Source organism: Phyllobates terribilis, unplaced genomic scaffold, assembly GCF_046119375.1.
Source record: "Phyllobates terribilis strain yellow unplaced genomic scaffold, ASM4611937v1 Scaffold_1__5_contigs__length_1240528914, whole genome shotgun sequence".
NCBI lineage: Eukaryota > Metazoa > Chordata > Amphibia > Anura > Dendrobatidae > Phyllobates > Phyllobates terribilis.
The window spans coordinates 1,147,474,473-1,147,494,172 of record NW_027362761.1 but is presented as its reverse complement, the minus strand read 5'-3'; positions in this window follow the sequence as shown (position 1 = coordinate 1,147,494,172).

Below are 19,700 nucleotides of genomic sequence, written 5' to 3'. Positions count from 1 at the left end.
TACAGTATGAGCCCCACATAGCCCCTACATACAATATGAGCTCCCACATAGCTCCCTATTTATAGTATGAGCCCCCAAATAGCTCCCTGTATACAGTATGAGCCCCCACATAATCCCCAATATACAGTATAAGCCCCATATAGCTCCCTATATACAGTATGAGCCCCACATAGCCCCTACATACAATATGAGCTCCCACATAGCTCCCTATATATAGTATGAGCGCCCATATTGCTCCCTATATACAGTATGAGCCCCCACACAGTCTCCTAGATACAGTATGAGCCTGCACATAGCCTCCTAGATACAGTATGAGCCCCCATATAGATCCCTAGATATAGTATGAGGCCACATGTAGCCATCTATATCTATCTATATCTATATCTGGGAGCAGCCCAGGCCCCCCCCTGCTCATCCCGTCTCTGGTTGCAGGAATATGTGCGCCGCCAATTATAAACATTATAATGAGGGCAATCTGGATATGGGCCCCCCCCCAGAGCCTCGGGCTCCAGGCGATAGCCCAGATTGCCCTCATTATATTCCGCTTATGTTCAGAATCCATATAGATGTTTATAGAAAAAAAATGCACCAAAAAAGTGCACAGATGAACAGCATCTTTAGACACACAGTGGGCAGGAGTTTCATGAAATGACATGCCCTTTGCTTGGACAGTTAGACCATGTTCACATGTACCGGAAATTCTGCGCTTTTTTCTGCTACTTTTAACTGTCCAAATAAAGTGGATGTGACTTTATAAAATCTGCGCCCTCAGAGCACCTAAAGACGCTGCTGAACTATGCACTTTTGGTGCTTTTTTTCTCTACAGGTTTCTATTGGGAGCCTAAAAAAAACACATGCAAAAAAACACTGTTGCTTTTTTAAGTGCAGAATCAAAGCTTTTCTGTACTCTAAAAAAAAAACATGTTAAAAACTCGGCTTCACATCTGCACCAAGAAAGCATCAAATAAGAAAGAAAAAGTTTTGAAAAAATGCAATAACTAGAGAAGATTGTTAATGGGTAGTTTGGTGCGGAGACCTGCAGAAAAAAAGCAGCACTTACGCTATGTGTGAACATAGCCTTATAGATGTGTTTGGCAAAATGGCATTTTAAAACAACTGCAGCTTGTCTTTCAAAAAAGCAAGACCTCATATAGTGAAGATTACATAAAAATGAAAAGGTTATGGCTGCTACAACTAGTTCCCAACCATCCCTGATGCAGTGGAACAGTCCCCAATTTGGGTCTATGCTCCGCTGTCCTGAGCCTCTGCTGAATGGCCCTCACTGCCATTGTAAGGAGATGGACATATTGCCCACGTTACCCCTTGAAGAATATGCAACTTGTTGTAATGTGTATTGTAATGTATAACGTTTTGGGTGTCCTCCTTAAGTGAGAGGAGACTGAAGGGAAGGGATAGCATGATCCAGAGCAGAAACGAAGAAAGTGACTGAGAGACAGAGTGATTCTCCAGAGAAGGGTCCTGGGAGAGGACGCCTAGCAGTAAGGTCCAGAGTTTATAACTAGTAGTGTTGAGCAAATTTGTTCGCCATTTCAAATTCGGGTTCGTGCTCAGGGTTCCGGCTTGTTTGCGCAAAAAAAAATCGGCTCCGCCCACGAACATCCATGATTTGCCACGCTGTCACGCAGATATTATTATTATTTTTTGGTGCGAACAAGCCGGAACCCCGAACACGAACCCGAATTTGAAATGCCAAACAAATTCGCTCAACACTACTAGTTATAAACTCTGGGCCTTACTGCTAGGCGTCCTCTCCCAGGACCCTTCTCTGGAGAATCACTCTGTCTCTCAGTCACTTTCTTCGTTTCTGCTCTGAAGTTAACGGGCCTAGACAAGACTGAGTACATAAGACAAATAGATTGATCAGGGCGGTAGTTCCAGAGCCTCAACATTAGAGAAGATAAGTACCGGTCATACTGGCATCCTGAGGGGAAAGAAGACACGGAACCGCGGGTCGAGTAAAGGACTCTCGTTAAGCAGGACTATAGTGTTGAGCTGGGTTGTGGTGAAGTAGTGACGAACAGTGAATACAGAGGACAGACAAAGAGAGTAAAGAGAAAAAGATAGAGAACAAAAGGGTAAAGAGGAAGGAATCTGTGTGCGGAAAATTCTCCGACTTGTGAAGGAAACGTTCATAAGACTCCACCCGCTATCTCTTGTGTATATTCCCTATCAAGTTCCCGTTCAGTAAAAAATGTATTTTTAAATGGTGGTCTCCCTCGTTGAACTGTGAAATATCTGGTGCTGGCAAACCAGCGTCAACTGTTAGATGCAGCCTGCACGGACGTAGCGCCCTCACAGCACAAGTCCACACACCCAGCCAGGACTCCCACCTTCATGTAGCATGCCAGGGAGCAAGAGGTGAGTATCTCGTCCATGGCTTTCTTCCATCGCCCATTTTAACATCTCCACCTGCCGGGTAAAACAAAAAGGTAAATAGGTGTGGTTAAAGGGGTGTGGGTAGCTGTGTGGTCAAAAATTTTCTGCGATGCCCAGGTGCGCCACATAATTTGTACTGCTTTCTCTTCTGTAGCCAATATATAAGTATTACAGGTTCTCCTCCTTCCTCACAGACTGCACAGCTCTGCTGTTCTCAGCGTGGCTCCTGATCGAGGAGACCAGACCTGTCCATCAGACTTCTCCAAGAAGAAAGCAGCTTTCCCATGCAAAAGTGTTTTTCAGCCATTGGAGGAGGCTGATGGACAGGTCTGGTTATATGCTCCTCCATCCATGGCAAGTTTGTGGACTGGAGAGCTGTGTAGTCTGTACTAGCAAGACAAAAAAGAAGGGAACTGGTAATACCTGTGCATTAATAAGTGTCAGAAAATTATAAAAATATATTAAAATAAATATAAAATGTCCAACCCCTTTGATGATTGAAGATGGTTCAGTTTTGCATCAGGGCTCAGGAGCTTCAAGTTACACCCATTTTCCCAACTTTGAGACAGACGAGAGTGGGACACCAGCCTAAAGCCAAGTTCACACATGCGTATAAAAAATCATCTTGATTTTCATTCAAAAAAGACGAACTATTTTTCATATGTATTTGTAATCCATATACAATCCATTTTGTATTCCTTTTTATATATCAGCAGTAATTAAAATGCATAAGACTAAATACAGTTTCCTATGTTAATATTGTCAATGTATCTGTAAAAATCAGATGCCATATGGTGGACCTATTATGGGATCTGATTTTCTTTTGAGCCTCCACCCATAGATTTGAAGAGGCGATTATCATCCAAAATACAGAAGAGAATAGTGCAAGCTGCAATTTTTTTCATACGGTCATTCAGTCCAAGGCAAAAAACAGTCATCTGAACAGCCCAATTGTATAACATTGGCTGGACTGCTGTCTGCTTTTTAACCCCTTTCACGACCTTTGACGTATAGGTACCTCAGAGGTCGTGTCTCTGCCTTTTTTTATTGCGTGCTCCGGCTCCGAGCCCGCATCTTTCCCCACACATGACAGGTGATCTGATAAGCTGTCATTTGCCTCTAACAGCCGTGGGTTGATCCAAGATCCACGTGCGGCTGTTAACCAGTTAAATGTCGCTGTAAATCATTGACAGCAGCATTTAACATGCACCAGGGGCACCCATAGGCGCCCCTGTCACGTGATTGGGGGTCATGACAGCCGGGGGTCTGTCGTGCCGTGGCCGGCGTTCATAGGAGATCATGATTTCTGCTACACATAGCAGGGCAGATGCCCTGCTATGTGTAGCAGCGGTGTTCAGATGATCACAGCTTCAAGTTTCCTAAGGGGACTATTGAAGCAAGTTAAGCAAGTAAAAAGTGAAAAAAAGTTTAAAAAAAACACAAAAGTTCAAATCACCCCCCTTTTGCCCCATTGAATATAAAACAATAAAAACACACATATTTGGTATCACTGCATTCAGAATCACCCGATCTATGAAAATATAAAGTAAATTAATCCAATCGGTAAACAGCGTAACGAGAAAAAAAATCGAAACGCCAGAATTACGTATCTACCTCAAAATGGTATCAGTAAAAATGTCAGCTCGGGGCGCAAGAAATAAGACCTCAGCCAGCCGCAGATCCTTAAAAATGGAAACATATGGGTCTTGGAAAATGGTGACAGAAGCAAATTGTTTTTTTCTTACTAATTTCGGATTTTTTTTTTCACCACTTAAATAAAAAAGAACCTTTACATGTTTGGTATCTGCGAACTCGTACTGAACTGGAGAATCATAATGGCAGGTCAGTTTTAGAATTTAGTAAACATGACAAATAGAAATCCAAAAATCAATTGTGGAATTGCACCGTACTTGGATTTTTTCCCCCTTTTCCAGTACATTATAAGGTAAAAGCAATGGTGTCATTCAAAAGTACATCTCGTCCCACAAAAGCAAGCCCTCATACGTCTATATTGACGGAAAAATAAAAAAGTTATGGCTCTGGGAAGAAGGGGAGAAAAAAATGAAAATGCAAAAATGGAAAATTGCAAGGTCGTGAAGGGGATAAATGGACAGAACTTTGACCGAAAATACTATCGTGTGAATGTAGCCTAAGGCCGCAGTCAGACGGCCATATAACTCGGACAACGATTGCATCGCAATGCTCAGACTGGCCGGCGGCTCTCCTTAACCCAAGTGTGACTGCGTGATATATTTCTATGCAGCTGTCACGCTCGGGTCAGGAGAGCCGCCAGCCAGTCCGTGCACTCCGTGTTATATGGCCGTCTAACTGCGCCTTACAAGTAATTGTGACCTGAGTTTCTAGGAGCTTTTCAAGTCCACTTAATGCCAGTTAAAGGGTATAAGCCACAGAAGGACTAAAAGTAGGAAGGACCCCTGCCAGTCCTTTCATTAATGGCCATGGGTCCCTTGATGACTAAGAGGAGTAGTATATAGCAAAAAGTTTAAAGTTAATGTGACACCCCAGGGGTCTGGTTGTCACAGTGATAGAGATATTACGTCTGAGAGCAGGTGGGAGGTCCTTTGGTCAGGGATCCTGTGCATGCCACACCTCCTGCCCAGCCTTGGGAGGGGAAGAACTTCCCCTGTATAAACCCGGGGCTGAGGCAGGGTTAGTGAGTCCAGGAAGAGTAGAGACAAGAGCAGCATAGGAAGCAGCAGAGTCACAAGGAGTCAGGGGCTGGCAGCTAAAGAGCTCGCCCTGACTAAGAAGATTCTTTACCGGACCCGGAGTCCGAGGCTGTGGGGACTAACTTCTACCCAGCAGCAGAATCCGTCAGGCAGGGGATTTCAGGTCCCCTGGCCCAGAAGCCCGAAGGCCCGGTCACACGCGTGGGACCAGCACCGCCATCGTGGAGCGGAAGCCATTAGAAGGCCCCGAGTCACCGGCCATACGGGTGAGCACCACACGGTACACTCAGGGACGTGGGCTACTTACATCAGCTTCTAGCAAGGTAGCCAGAAGAGTACAGTCAGCTTGGGAGGCCTACAACTACGCCTGGCCAGGGGAGATCCCATCTGCTCAAGGACTGACCAGGCCCCGTTCGCTAGCAAGTACTCCGGGAGGGTCTATCGTTGTTACCAGTAAAGACCCTGAACGCTACCATACCGTCTCTGAGTGGTTCCTGCTACCCCCATCATCCACGTCGGCTGCCCTGAGGCCATACCCCTCCCGTTGGGGGTTATACTATCACGCTGCACCATCCTTCCACCGGCCTCAGCGGTCTGCCCTGCAGCAGCAGCCCCCTGGCTGCATTCAACGGGTGGCGTAGTCATCAACCATTTTCTACCGCTAACAGACTGCCGTCCAGTTTGACTCCCTGGGCACGGACCGGGTCACCGCCACGAGACTACAACCCTAAACAGATCCGGCTCCGGGTAAGCTCCCGCGTGCGCAACGCAGCGCGACACAGGCCCAGGGGCGCGTCAACTTTGGCGTAGTCGGCAGGATTTCGTGCCCGCAACCACCGGGTACTGCGTGCCTGAAAAGCAAAGACTGTTCAAACTTACCAGTGGTGAAGGTTTCCCGCCATCCGGCGCCATCTTCTACCTTCTTCCCGCCATCCGCGAAGTTTTCCCGCCATCCGGCGCCATCTTCGACCTTCTTCCCGCCATCCGTGGAGTTTTCCCGCCATTGGACGCCATCTTGAGGACGCCGCGCGGGAAGAAGAGGGGCGTGGACTCCGAAAGCGCGCGAGAACTGAAGCCCCGCCTCACGTCCGGACGTTGCGTAAGGTCCTGGAAGGAGCCCAGCAGACGCCGACGTCACAGGAGCGCGACGGAAGGTCCTCAACCCTGACGATCCACTGCGGAGCCGCGGCCTACGGAACAGGATCATCGCAAGGTAGGCCACGGTCCACTAGGGGGGAGGAAGATGTCGGATACGGAGGAGAGCTCCACTGCCTCAACCCCCGCCAGCGCTACCGCTGTTGCAGTTATGCCCTTCACCATGCCCTATATCCCGGGAGCAGCTTGGCTACCCCAGTACTCAGGGGAGTCACATACCCTGCATGACTTTAGAGAAAAGCTGGATAGCCTCTTCCAGGTGTACCCCCTCACAGAAGAGCAAAAAGTGAGCATCCTGGTGGCCCAACTAACTGGGGCAGCCAAAAGGGAAGTAAAATCCTGGCCACCTGGGAGGAAGACTGTCGCAGGGATACTAACCCGGCTGAAGGACACCTTTGATACCCGCACCTCAGCCGAGATTAAACTTAGATTCTACGGGTGCAAGCAGCGAGCGCATGAGAGTATAAGGGACTATGCACTCAACCTACAAGAGGCCCTGAGGGCCATTAAGCAGACCGACCCTAATGGAGTGGGAAACGAGGACAGGCTGTTGACCGAACAATTTATAGAGGGTTTATATTGCAATGCCCACCGCACCCAGTTGCGGGCAATGGCCTTACAGGACCCTCATCTAGAATTTGCACAGTTCAAGGACAGAGCCATCCGGGTGCTCCGAGAACCGGCACCAGGTGGCGTTGTGACCCACAGACGCCCCACTACCACTTACTACCAGGAGGCGGCGCCCTTGTCAGCAGGGCCTGTGGGAGCTGATGCGCAGGCTTTGGACAATGACCCGGCTCCAGACCTACACCATCAGGTCCAAGAGCTAGCTAAAAGCGTTGCTGCGCTAACCCGAACTGTGCAGTCTTTACAGGTTTCCACTCCAGGGAAGATCCAGCTGGCATCCGGACCGGAGGACATCCCGTGGCGTCGACCAAGGAGGACCCCACCGGCCAGAGGAAGACCCAGTGACCGATACAGCGAGGACGGACGACCCATCTGCCGCCGCTGCAATCAACCCGGACATATGGAAAGGTACTGTTCTTTAAACGGGCACAACCTGGGGTAGAGGGCCAACCCCCAGGAAAAAGATCACCAGGCCCATCGAACTGGCGCGACAGATATGTGGGAGGACGTCCAGTCTTGCCTGTGGTACTGGATGGCATTCCCATGAGTGCCCTACTGGACACCGGGTCACAGGTCACCACCATCCCGTACGTGCTCTTCAAGCAGTACTGGAATGACTCGGATATTACCCGCTACCCTGACGACGACTTGAGTATCATCGCCAGCAATGGTCAGCCCGTGCCACAGATCGGATTTAAAGAGGTGACCATCAAAATTGGTAGAGTCGAACTGGCCGCACAGGGACTGATCATTGTAGATATTGACAAACATGAGAGTCACCCAAAAATAACTCTAGGAACTAATGTAATTGAAAATTGTCTTGCAGAGGTGATTTTCCTTTTACAGCAGGTTGCCAAGAATGCCAGCTCCGGCGAGCAGCGGGTGCTCCAGAAAGAGATCCGGGCACTGATGCAACGGCAACAAGTGGAACTCTCCGGCGGTGAGATTGGTAGCGTAAGAATGTGTGACCCTTTTCCTATTGCCATGCCCCCAAAAAGTGAAATGATGATTTGGTGCCGGGCAGCTATTGGTCTGAGAGGTAGAGATTACCAGGCAATGGTAGAACCAGTTTACTCAGACAGTAGGCCCACCATTTTGACAGCACGGGGGGTGGTCAATGTACGCCATGGGAGGGTGCCCGTTCGCATAATAAATATCGGGGAGAGGGAAGTGTACCTGCCCCGGTATGCCACGCTAGCCAAATTATATACCACTAATCAAAATTCTATACAATCTGTGGAACCCTTGCCTCCATCTCACCCGGAGGAAGGTAACGGCTCTAAGAAAGACATGGAGGACTGGTGTCAGCAACTACATCTAGGTACTGACTCCACTCCCTCACACCAGAAACAAGGAGTCTATCGGGTGGTTCAAGAGTATGAGAGAGTGTTTAGTAAACACCCGTTAGACTTCGGGCGAGTCAAGGGGGTAGAACACCGCATCCCCACGGGAGATCATCCTCCCATAAAAGAGAGGTATCGACCCGTACCCCCTGCACATTACCAACACGCCAAGGGGATGCTTAGAGACATGAAGGAGGCTGGGGTAATCCGGGATAGCTGTAGCCCCTGGGCAGCCCCACTAGTTTTAGTCAAAAAGAAAGACAACACCATGAGGATGTGTGTAGATTACCGGAAAATCAACCGTATCACACACAAGGATGCGTACCCCTTACCAAGGATAGAGGAGTCATTGGCAGCTTTAAGATCTGCTAACTTCTTCTCTACCTTGGATCTCACTAGCGGGTACTGGCAGGTTCCTGTAGCAGAGGCGGACCGGGAGAAGACCGCATTCACCACCCCGATGGGACTTAGCGAGTTCACCTGCATGCCGTTCGGACTCTGCAACGCCCCAGGAACCTTCCAACGATTAATGGAGTGCTGTCTGGGCCACAGAAACTTCGAGACGGTCCTGTTGTACCTGGACGATGTCATCGTATACTCCAAAACTTATGAGGACCACCTGAAACACCTGGCGGAGGTGTTCGAAGCTCTGGCGAGTTACGGCCTAAAGGTGAAACCCTCCAAGTGTCACCTCCTGAAACCAAAGGTGCAATACCTGGGACACGTGGTGAGCGCTGACGGAGTGGCTCCCGACCCCGATAAGATCACCGCAATCAAAGGATGGCCAAGCCCTTCCAGCGTAAAAGAAGTGCGGCAGTTCCTAGGGTTGGTAGGCTACTACCGAAGGTTTATTCCCGGTTTCACCAAAAAGGCGGCGCCTATGCAGGACCTCCTGATAGGCCAGTCCCGGAAGGCCAAGAACCAGAAGCCGCCCTTCAAATGGGAAGAGCTAGAGGAAGAGTCCTTCCGCCAGCTGAAGATGGCCCTCACGGGGGATGAAATCTTGGCGTATCCGGACTATAGCCAGCCCTTCATCCTCTACACCGACGCCAGTAACGTCGGGCTAGGAGCCGTACTGTCCCAGATTCAGCAGGGGAAAGAGCGAGTAATCGCCTATGCCAGCCGAAAACTGCGACCCACCGAAAGGAATCCCGAGAATTATAGCTCATTCAAGCTAGAGTTCCTGGCCGTGGTATTGTCAGTCACCGAGCGCTTTAAGCATTACCTCGCTTCTTCCCGGTTCACCGTATACACGGATAACAACCCGCTGACACACCTGGACACGGCAAGACTCGGTGCCCTGGAGCAGAGGTGGATGGCCCGTCTGTCCAACTACGAGTTCACAATTAAATACCGGGCAGGGCGCTCCAATACCAACGCGGACGCCCTGTCCAGGATGCCCAACCTGCCGGACGGAGGAGAAGATCAGGAGGGACTGGAAGAAGTTGAACTCCCTGCGTTCCACCGTCATGGGACTATCCAGTATTCCCACCGGGTAAGGAGTAAGCAGGCTGCTACGTTGAACCCCTTACCTCACTACAACTGGGCGGAAACGCAAGACAGCGACCCTGCCGTCCGACTGGTGAAGGAGATGCTGACTCGCCCGGAGGCTAGCCTGGAATCAGACGCTCCAGAGGAAGCCAAACAACTATGGGCAGAGAAGAGTCGACTGTTCCTTTACAAGGGGAAGTTGTGCCGCAGAATGGTTAACTCCAGGACGCATGAACTACTCTGGCAAGTAGTGGTGCCACGAAGAGACGCAGCCATGGTGATGGAGGCATACCACGACGGAGCTGGACACTTCGGGTGGAAAAAGCTGGAGTTCCTGCTGCGCGAGCGGTTCCACTGGGTAGGCATGAGGGGAACCATCGAGAAGTGGTGCAGAGACTGTGGCCCGTGCAATCTGAGAAGGAAGGACCGGGCCAGCCAGAAGACTCCCCTGCAGTCCATCGTCACCCGGCAACCGTTGGAACTGGTAGCCTTGGATCATGTAAAACTGACCCCCAGCAGAAGTGGCTACGTCTACGCGTTAACCATCGTGGATCATTACTCCCGGTTTCTGGTTGTCGTCCCCGTCAAGGACTTAACGGCTCGAACAGCAGCTAGAGCCTTCCAGCAGCACTTTTGCCGTCCACACGGGTACCCGGACCAAGTGCTGACGGACCAGGGACCTGCCTTTGAAGCGGAGGTCTTCCAGGAATTCTGCAATCTGTATGGCTGCCGGAAGATAAGGACGACACCCTACCATCCGCAAACTAATGGACTTTGTGAGAAAATGAACCAGGTGGTAATGGATCTTCTAAAAACGTTGCCCCTGGAAGAACGCAGTCTGTGGCCTGAGAAGTTGCCCGATCTGGTGGACCTATACAACCACATCCCGGTAGGTTCCACCAACTGTACCCCGGCTTACCTAATGAGGGCAAGACCTGGTAAGTTACCTGTTGACCTGGAAATGGGAGTCCTGACGCCCGAGGACACTTCACCAGAAACAGACTGGGACACAGAGAGGCAGCAGCAGTACCGGAAAGTACAGGAGAGCGTGGAGCGAAGTCTCTGTCAGGCTAGGGAAAGACAAGAGAAGACTTACAACCAGTATGCTCCCGCTGTTCCCCTGGTACCCGGAGAGCAGGTCTTGAAGAGGAAGAGACGGCTCCACAAGTTGGACGACCAGTGGGAGAAGGACCCGTACACCGTACTGCCCTCAAGCCACGAGAACCCGAAGGTCTGTACCATCAGTAAAGACGGAGGGGAAACCACAGCCATTGTATCCCGGGACCACCTGAAGAAGTGCCCCGAACAACTGAGGAACCCTGAGGAGGAACAGGAAGACCATCGACCCGTGGAAGAAAGGGAAGATATGGTTAGTACCGTGCTCGGGGACTTCCCTCGGTCTTGGACTCAAGTCAATGGTGCAGTTGTGGTACCCGTACTCACCTTCCTCCAACCATCATCCCAAGAACCTACGGAGCAACGGGTAGAGCTGGAAGAGCAGCCGGTCCAGGAGGCAGAAGACTCCACCCAAGCGGAACAGGAGAATCCACCCTCTGCTTATAGTGAGCCTGCCGTACCCCTAGTGAGACAAAGAGCCGGTAGACAGCTGCCCAGTTTACCCTTGACAGCTCCTACACCCTGTAGTTCAGGGCCAGACAGTCAGCTCCGTAGGTCCACTAGGGCCACTAGAGGCCAGTTACCCGCACGTTGGAGGATCTAAATGTTTAAGTTGTTTTACAATGTTTACCTGTTTATTGTTGCTTGTGTGTAATTTTGTGTTTCTAGTTGTTTTTAGGAGTCTTCGGTGGATTTGCCGGGAATCCTTTGTATATAGTTGGAGCGTAACCCAGGATGGACTAGAGACTGTTAAGGACTCGGGGTAGGACAGACCCCTACCTGGTTACGTCTCCCTGTGTTGGTGAAATGGACACCTTTGCTTTTCTTCAAAGACTGCACCCGGTTGCGGACATCCGTGACCATCTTATTGTGTTTCCTTATTGTATTTTATTGTTCTTTGATATACCTTGTTATATTTTTCTAAAAAGTGTTTAGTCCCGGAGTACTAAATTTCACTAGGGGGGAGTGTGACACCCCAGGGGTCTGGTTGTCACAGTGATAGAGATATTACGTCTGAGAGCAGGTGGGAGGTCCTTTGGTCAGGGATCCTGTGCATGCCACACCTCCTGCCCAGCCTTGGGAGGGGAAGAACTTCCCCTGTATAAACCCGGGGCTGAGGCAGGGTTAGTGAGTCCAGGAAGAGTAGAGACAAGAGCAGCATAGGAAGCAGCAGAGTCACAAGGAGTCAGGGGCTGGCAGCTAAAGAGCTCGCCCTGACTAAGAAGATTCTTTACCGGACCCGGAGTCCGAGGCTGTGGGGACTAACTTCTACCCAGCAGCAGAATCCGTCAGGCAGGGGATTTCAGGTCCCCTGGCCCAGAAGCCCGAAGGCCCGGTCACACGCGTGGGACCAGCACCGCCATCGTGGAGCGGAAGCCATTAGAAGGCCCCGAGTCACCGGCCATACGGGTGAGCACCACACGGTACACTCAGGGACGTGGGCTACTTACATCAGCTTCTAGCAAGGTAGCCAGAAGAGTACAGTCAGCTTGGGAGGCCTACAACTACGCCTGGCCAGGGGAGATCCCATCTGCTCAAGGACTGACCAGGCCCCGTTCGCTAGCAAGTACTCCGGGAGGGTCTATCGTTGTTACCAGTAAAGACCCTGAACGCTACCATACCGTCTCTGAGTGGTTCCTGCTACCCCCATCATCCACGTCGGCTGCCCTGAGGCCATACCCCTCCCGTTGGGGGTTATACTATCACGCTGCACCATCCTTCCACCGGCCTCAGCGGTCTGCCCTGCAGCAGCAGCCCCCTGGCTGCATTCAACGGGTGGCGTAGTCATCAACCATTTTCTACCGCTAACAGACTGCCGTCCAGTTTGACTCCCTGGGCACGGACCGGGTCACCGCCACGAGACTACAACCCTAAACAGATCCGGCTCCGGGTAAGCTCCCGCGTGCGCAACGCAGCGCGACACAGGCCCAGGGGCGCGTCATTAAGGATTGGTGTCATTTTGTGATGTCAAATAAAAAGTTGACAGCAATGAGGTGGCATCGAGACGAGAAGTGCATCTCACACGAACATTGCTGACTTTCTAGAAAAACAAATAATATAATCGCCATTTGACGTCTCTGACTTTAGTTCTCAGCTACCAGATTCGGGGATGCAGTGATATTGTCTAGGACCATCATCATGATTAATGGCACAGCTTTGTACGTATGTCGGCTCAATCTGCTCCTCTTTCATGTACGAAGAAATGAAACATCTACTAAACTGTCATTAGTATACGGTTACAGTCGGCAGCCTCTGTGCTATCTCCCTACTATTTTTACTTGTAATCTTCAGTCTTCCTGAATTAGACCTAATCAGCTCAACCAGTGAGCTTGTGTTCAGGACAGCCATGCATGTAATCTGCAGTAAAGCTGGCCAATCTCCGGCTGCTACTGTATTAATGGTGATCATTCTTGCCTGCTACATTGCCTGTCATAATATTAAAGTCCTGCCTAAGGTTGGGGTCACACATCCAATTTTCATCCCAAAAAACTCAGACGATTTTAATCCACATTGTCATCCGTGTGTCCGTATTTTACATCCGTGTGACATTTTAAAATATACATGATCAGAAACAGTTTCCTAGTTAAATATTGGCAATTTATCTTTAAAAATAGGATACAATATGGATGATTCGTATGAGATCCAATTTATTTCTTCATACTAGGAAGAGAATAATGCATTCTGCAATTTTTATCACACTAACAGGCCTACTGAATTGCATTGGTCAGTGCTCTGTCCAATATTTACTCAGACAACATCCATGTAATACGCTCTTCTAAACGAGCTCTAAAACTGGGTTTAGACGATCACACAAAACTCGGGCCAGTCACGCCTGCAAATTGGCCGTGTGCTCATCCGTATACGGACAAGTGCAGGAGCTGCCGGCCATTTGCATGCACTCAGGGGCGTGCTGCCCATAGCAGCAGAGCACGCAGCCGCTATGGGGCCATGAGTTGAGGGGTCTGGTGCCGAGTAACACCACTTCCCCCATCCACACCTTCTTACATTTGGCTTTCTGACCTCAAAGTTGTCTGCATAGGCTCCCTGTTCCATTATTCACCCTGTGCACCTGAGCTCTAATTCTCAGTGAAGAGGGTGCGATTATGTCACTACTATGTCACATCGCGCCCACTGTGCTGATCCTCAGTCTCCGCACAACAGGGTTAGATATTCTTTTTTAATTTGTTTGTCAAAAGGAAGATACTGTGGGGCATCATACTGTGTGGGGAGCTGTGGAGGCCATCACAATGTGTGAGGGGTTGTGGGGGCCATCATACATGGCGTGGGGTACTGTGGGTGCCATCATACTGTGTGTGGTGGTTTGGGGTCCATCATACATGGTGTGGGGACTGTGGTGGCATTCATACTGTGTGAGGAAACTGTTTGGACAATCATACTGTATAGGGTGCTGTGGGGACCATTATATTGTATGAGGGTGCTGTGGGGTCCATCATACTGTGTGGGGGAAGCTGTGGAGTCCATCATACTTTGTGCAGGAACTGTGGGGGCCATTATATAGTGTGAGGTGAGCAGTGGGGTTCATCATAATGTCTGATGGAATTGTGGGTGACATCATGCTGTATGGGGGGCGTAGGACCATTATATTGTGTGGGGGAAGCTGTGGAGTCCATCATACTTTGTGCAGGAACTGTGGGGGCCATTATATAGTGTGAGGTGAGCAGTGGGGTTCATCATAATGTCTGATGGAATTGTGGGTGACATCATGCTGTATGGGGGGCTGTGGGACCATCATACTTTGCATAATACCCTGAGGGGAAACTATGGGGGCATTATACTAATGAGGTTCGCTGTGGGGTTGTTATACTGTGCTTGGGAGCAAATCATGTTTGGAGGATTCACCATAAGGTATCACACTGTATATGGGGGCAATTTGGGGGGCATCATACTCTACGGGAACTATAAAAAGGGTATCATAATGGAAGAGAACACTAAGGCTGTGTGCACACTTTGCGTTTTTTGCTGCATTTTTGCAGCACAGATTTGTCAGAAAACATGAAGGGATTCCTGATGCCAGCAAAGTGATGAGAATCTTGCACAAGTTGTTTATTTGTGACTTGCAGATTTGGTGCAGATTCCAGTCTTGTAGCATGTCAGTTCTTTCAGCGTTTTTGCAGCGTTTTTTTCACCCATTGACTTCAACGAAGTCAGTAAAAACGCAGGTCTAAAAATGATTGCGGATTTGATGCTTTTTTGTAGCGTTTTTGCATGCGTTTTAAGACAGCAGTGAATGCTATGGAGATAGATTATAATAATCTATTTGGCTTCAGTGTCAATATGAGAGTCAAATGCCCCCTGGGGCACATTCATATGGTAACTATTCCCTGCATTGTTTACAGGTCTATCAATCATATTAATGGTTGTTATTTGATATTGAACCTTGGTCTGTGAGACTCCATACTGTCGCACCTTGGAGCATTATGTGCACACACCCTGTGTACTTTCTTTTGCTTTTATATATACATGTTTATCTATTTACTCTATGCATCACACTAACATCTATTATTTAAGTGTTATATTCTATGTGTGTGTATGCTCAGACGTGTATCTAGAATTCAGTTTGGCGCCCCCCCCCCCATGCAGTTTAAGTCATGTGACCGTTAATTCATATGTGATTTGCTTATTTACAGTCACGTGCCGACTAGCGTGAAATACAGAGATAAGCAAGAAGAAAAGTTAGTTGTCACGTCACCGTAAGTGAAGTGGCCATGTGATAAATGCTTGAACTAGTAAGCAGAACTGAACCCTGACACTGAGTATATTACACGCTGTTAGGATTGGCATGCTACAGTGGTTTATTTTATAATTAAAGGGCTTGTCCAGGTTTGTGATGAAAATCTGCAGTCACGCTAGGTGACTACAGGCTTCTGAATTCTAACAGCATGCACTAAACACTTTTAGGATTCTCCCATGACGGCGGCAAGAGTCTGGCCTCTCTTACTTCATTTTTGGGTCACCCTGGCCTGGATGCCACAAAATGTAATAAAGCTGTGTCTGAGAGCAGGGGGGAGGTTCTCTAGTCAGGGGAACATTAGCATGCAGTACCTCCTGTCTCAGGCCAGTAGGGGGAGCAGGCTGCCCCTATAAAAGCTGGTGCTGGGGGCAGGGTTAGTGAGAACTGGATTGCCTGTCTCAGCACTGAGACGTGTCCTGGAGCAGAGCAGGGACAGAAAGTTGTATTGCACCTAAGAGGAAGTGTGGCAGGAGGAGAGCCACAAGCCAGAGACAAGAGGCAAAGTGAGCCTGTCTTGGCAGATAGAGGACTTAATCTACCAGACTTTAGTGTCTGAAGCTGGGAGGATTCCACATCCCCCAGCAGATAACCAGTCCGCAGGGGACTGTATATTCCTTGGCCTAAGAAGCCTGGAGGCCCTGCCACAACAGAAGGGACCAGCAAAGCCGTACAAGGCTGGGAGCAGAAAGGAACCCACGTCGCAGGCCATACAGGCGAGAATACACGGAGAGCTCGGAAACGTGGGCTGTTACCCTATAAGGAGGAGATAGCCAGAAGGAGCACAGAAAGCACGGTAGGCCTACACCCTCACCCTGACCAGGGCCAATTTCCCCGTTGCTCTCAGACATCCAGGTCCCCTCCTAGCCGGGACTGTTTGTGTGTCAATTTACCTGTTCTAGTAAAGACCCTGGACTGCAACCTGTTGTCTGCATGCTCCTTGCTCCTCCAGCACTATCAGCACTGGGACTCTCACCACCATCACTCCCACCATCCATTATACTGCCCTGGGGCCGCACTCTTCCCGTGGGGAGTCACACTACCCTAGCTGCACACCTCATCAGCCCCAGCGGTCTGCATGCAGCGGCGGTTCCTAATAGCCGCAATCCACGGGTGGCGTAGTCGGACATAAACATCAGCACATAACGGACTACCACTGGTCTGACCACCCTGAGCCACGGAACCGGGTTGCCACTACTACCCCCATCGTTCCCCTATTGCCCGGATCCGAGTGCCCCACGGCCCAGGGGGCGAGTCAGCTTCATTGAGTGAGGCCATGCATGTCTAGTCGGCAAGTGACCTTGTGGCGCCCCTGAGTGTTCAGTCGCCACAAGGGGGGATACTGCAGCCTGTCAGCAGGTGTAGTGTCTCCTCACCCAGGTAAGGAAGGTGCACTGGTCAGGACCCTGAATCTACATTCAACACTACACACTCCTGACCTATGGGAGGCAAGTATGCACCATAGTGCTGCCTCAGCAGGATCACGAGTAGGGGGAACCAAAAGTTAGGGGAACCATGTAGTGGGTGAAGGGTAGAACACAGTTTTAGTTTGCACACATAGTTTCATATATAATAGCCAGCCATCTTGAGCACAAGGTTCTTGATTCCGTTCTAGGTTCTTGGCTCCGTTCTTTGATTGTGGTCTTTGCAGCTGTCAGTGGCCTTGTGTAGGAGCCTGCAGTGTGCTGAAGATGCACGGTCCTCGTGCTCTGACCTTGACACGAGGAGCGGGTATGAGTTAACAGTGTCTCTATCCCGGTCAAGTTCCCTTGCTTAAGAAGGTCGGGAGCTATAGTGACAGCTCCACAAGCAAAAGGATCCCAGGGAGCACGGACGGAGCGGCGTACGCCACCTGTACTCTCCATTCTGGCCCGGCCAGAAGGACTCCTGCTGCAAGAGGGGTACCGGCCCCCGACATCTGACTTTGTTACTTCACGTCTCTGTCAGAGAAGCCCGGTAGGCTACAGTGGATCCCGTCGGGTGACAGGCGGAACGGAATTGCTGCCTTACCCTATATCTGTGCATAGTCCAGAGGGAGACCCAGCCTTTGCACGCACACGGACAGGAGAGGTTCAAAGGGGACTGTTAGGAACACTCGGAGGGTCCTGATCGAGGTACTTGAATACCTTGGGTGCGCTGAGCCCTCATCCCTGGTGGCCGCAGTGATCCGTGAGGAGCAGGGAGAAGCCTTGCCGCTGCTTAAAGGAACTGTGAGTAAAAGACCTGGAAGACTATCCCTATGGCCTCTGGTTCCTTCATTTCTGCACTGCACCACACAGCGCCTGAGTGACCCAGGACTACTCTCCCCATCCTCCTGTCACATCTGCCCTGAGGCCCTGCTCCGCCTGTGGGGAGTTATAATATCGCCTGCTGCCACTGCATCCCGCCTCAGAGGACTGCTAGCAGCGCTGGTGGCGCATCACCAGACACCACAGGTGGCGTAGTCGATAAATACCACTCATCCCTGAAAGCCCATTACTTTTTAATGTGACGGCCCTGGGCACGGAACGGGTCCAGGCCATGACTGCCTCCCCAACATCCGAGTACCCCATTTCCCAGGGAGGGCTGTGAGCGTCACAACCTCATGTATGTAAATCGCATACTTGCAGTTTCGTGACCTCCTGCTCTCACTTCCGACACAACAGAATCCTGACAGCATGCAGTGCGTTCTGTGTGAATTTAGGAGTCTGCAGTCACACGGAGTAACAGCACAGTTTCTTCACAAACTTGGACAACCCCTTTAATGCTCCTAACATAAATAAAAAAATAGTAACCCTTAACTTGTCAGACAACACAACACTTTATTAGCATAGACATGTATCACGTAATCTTACAAGTTATGGATTGTTACATGTGTACAGAATCAGAACCAATCATAGCACAAGAATACATAACCAGAATCACCATCAGTACAGAAATACATCAGTAGAACCCACATCAGTGCCGAAACACAGCATCACAACCCTCATCAGTACAGAAAAACATCACTAGAACTACCAGCAGTACAGAAACACAAATTCCAATTCTGTGTCCGCACCCCTCCCCCTTGCTCCTCATACTGTATCCACACCCATCCATGCCCCTCGCTCCCAATACTATGTCCGCACCCATCCCCTCTCATACTGTGTCCTCAAGCATCATCCCCTCGCTCCTCATACTGTGTCCATTTATCCAGTTATCCCCTTGGTTTCCTCATACACTCCCCCTTGCTCCACATACTGTATTTGCACCTATGCCCTCCTCACTGCTCATACTGTGTCCTCAAATTTCTTCCCAACCCTCACTCCCCATACTGTGTCCACACCCATCCCCCCTCATATTATTTCCTCATACAATCCCTTCACTCCCCATACTGTCCGCAACCATCTCCCCCTCGCTCCCCATACTGTATCCACACCAATCCCCCACTCCTCATACTTTGTCTGCACCCATTCCTCCCCTCCCTCCCTCTTAATACTGTCTGCACCCATTCCCCCCTCTCTCCCTCCTAATACTGTGTCTGCACCCATTCCCCCATGTCACTTCGAATATTGTCTGCAGCCCTTCCCCCCTCCCTTGCTCCACATACTTTTTCTGAAACCATCTCCCCATGCTCCCCATACTATGTCTGCACCCACCCCCCCTTCCTTGTACGACATACTGTGTCTGCACTCACCCCCCTCCCTCGCACTCCATACTGTATCTGCACCCATCCTCCCTTCGCTCCCCATACTGTGTCTGCACCCATCCCTTTACTCTCACCCCATACTTTGTCCTCAAATCCCTCCCCTCCCTATTACAATAAATCTTCGGTGTCTTCAGCTCCACTGGAGCACTTACCACCAATGTTGCATGCATTTCTGCGGCGCCAGCGAGTGACATCAGCAGCGTGATCAGCTAATCTGATCACACTGCTGAAGTCGCCCTGACTCCGAAGTGCTGGCGGTTAGGGCTTCAATTGTACTCGCATCTGAAATTCGTAAGTACAATTGATTGCTGGGAGGCAGCGTGCTGCACCTTCTCTGAGCCAGCTGTCAGCTTGATAGCCAGCTCAGAGAACTGCCGACTCCCACTATAGGGGGGGGGGACGGCAAAATGCAGCCACTGGGGAGACATTTCAGACCGTCGCATCAGGCGACCTGATGGCGCCCT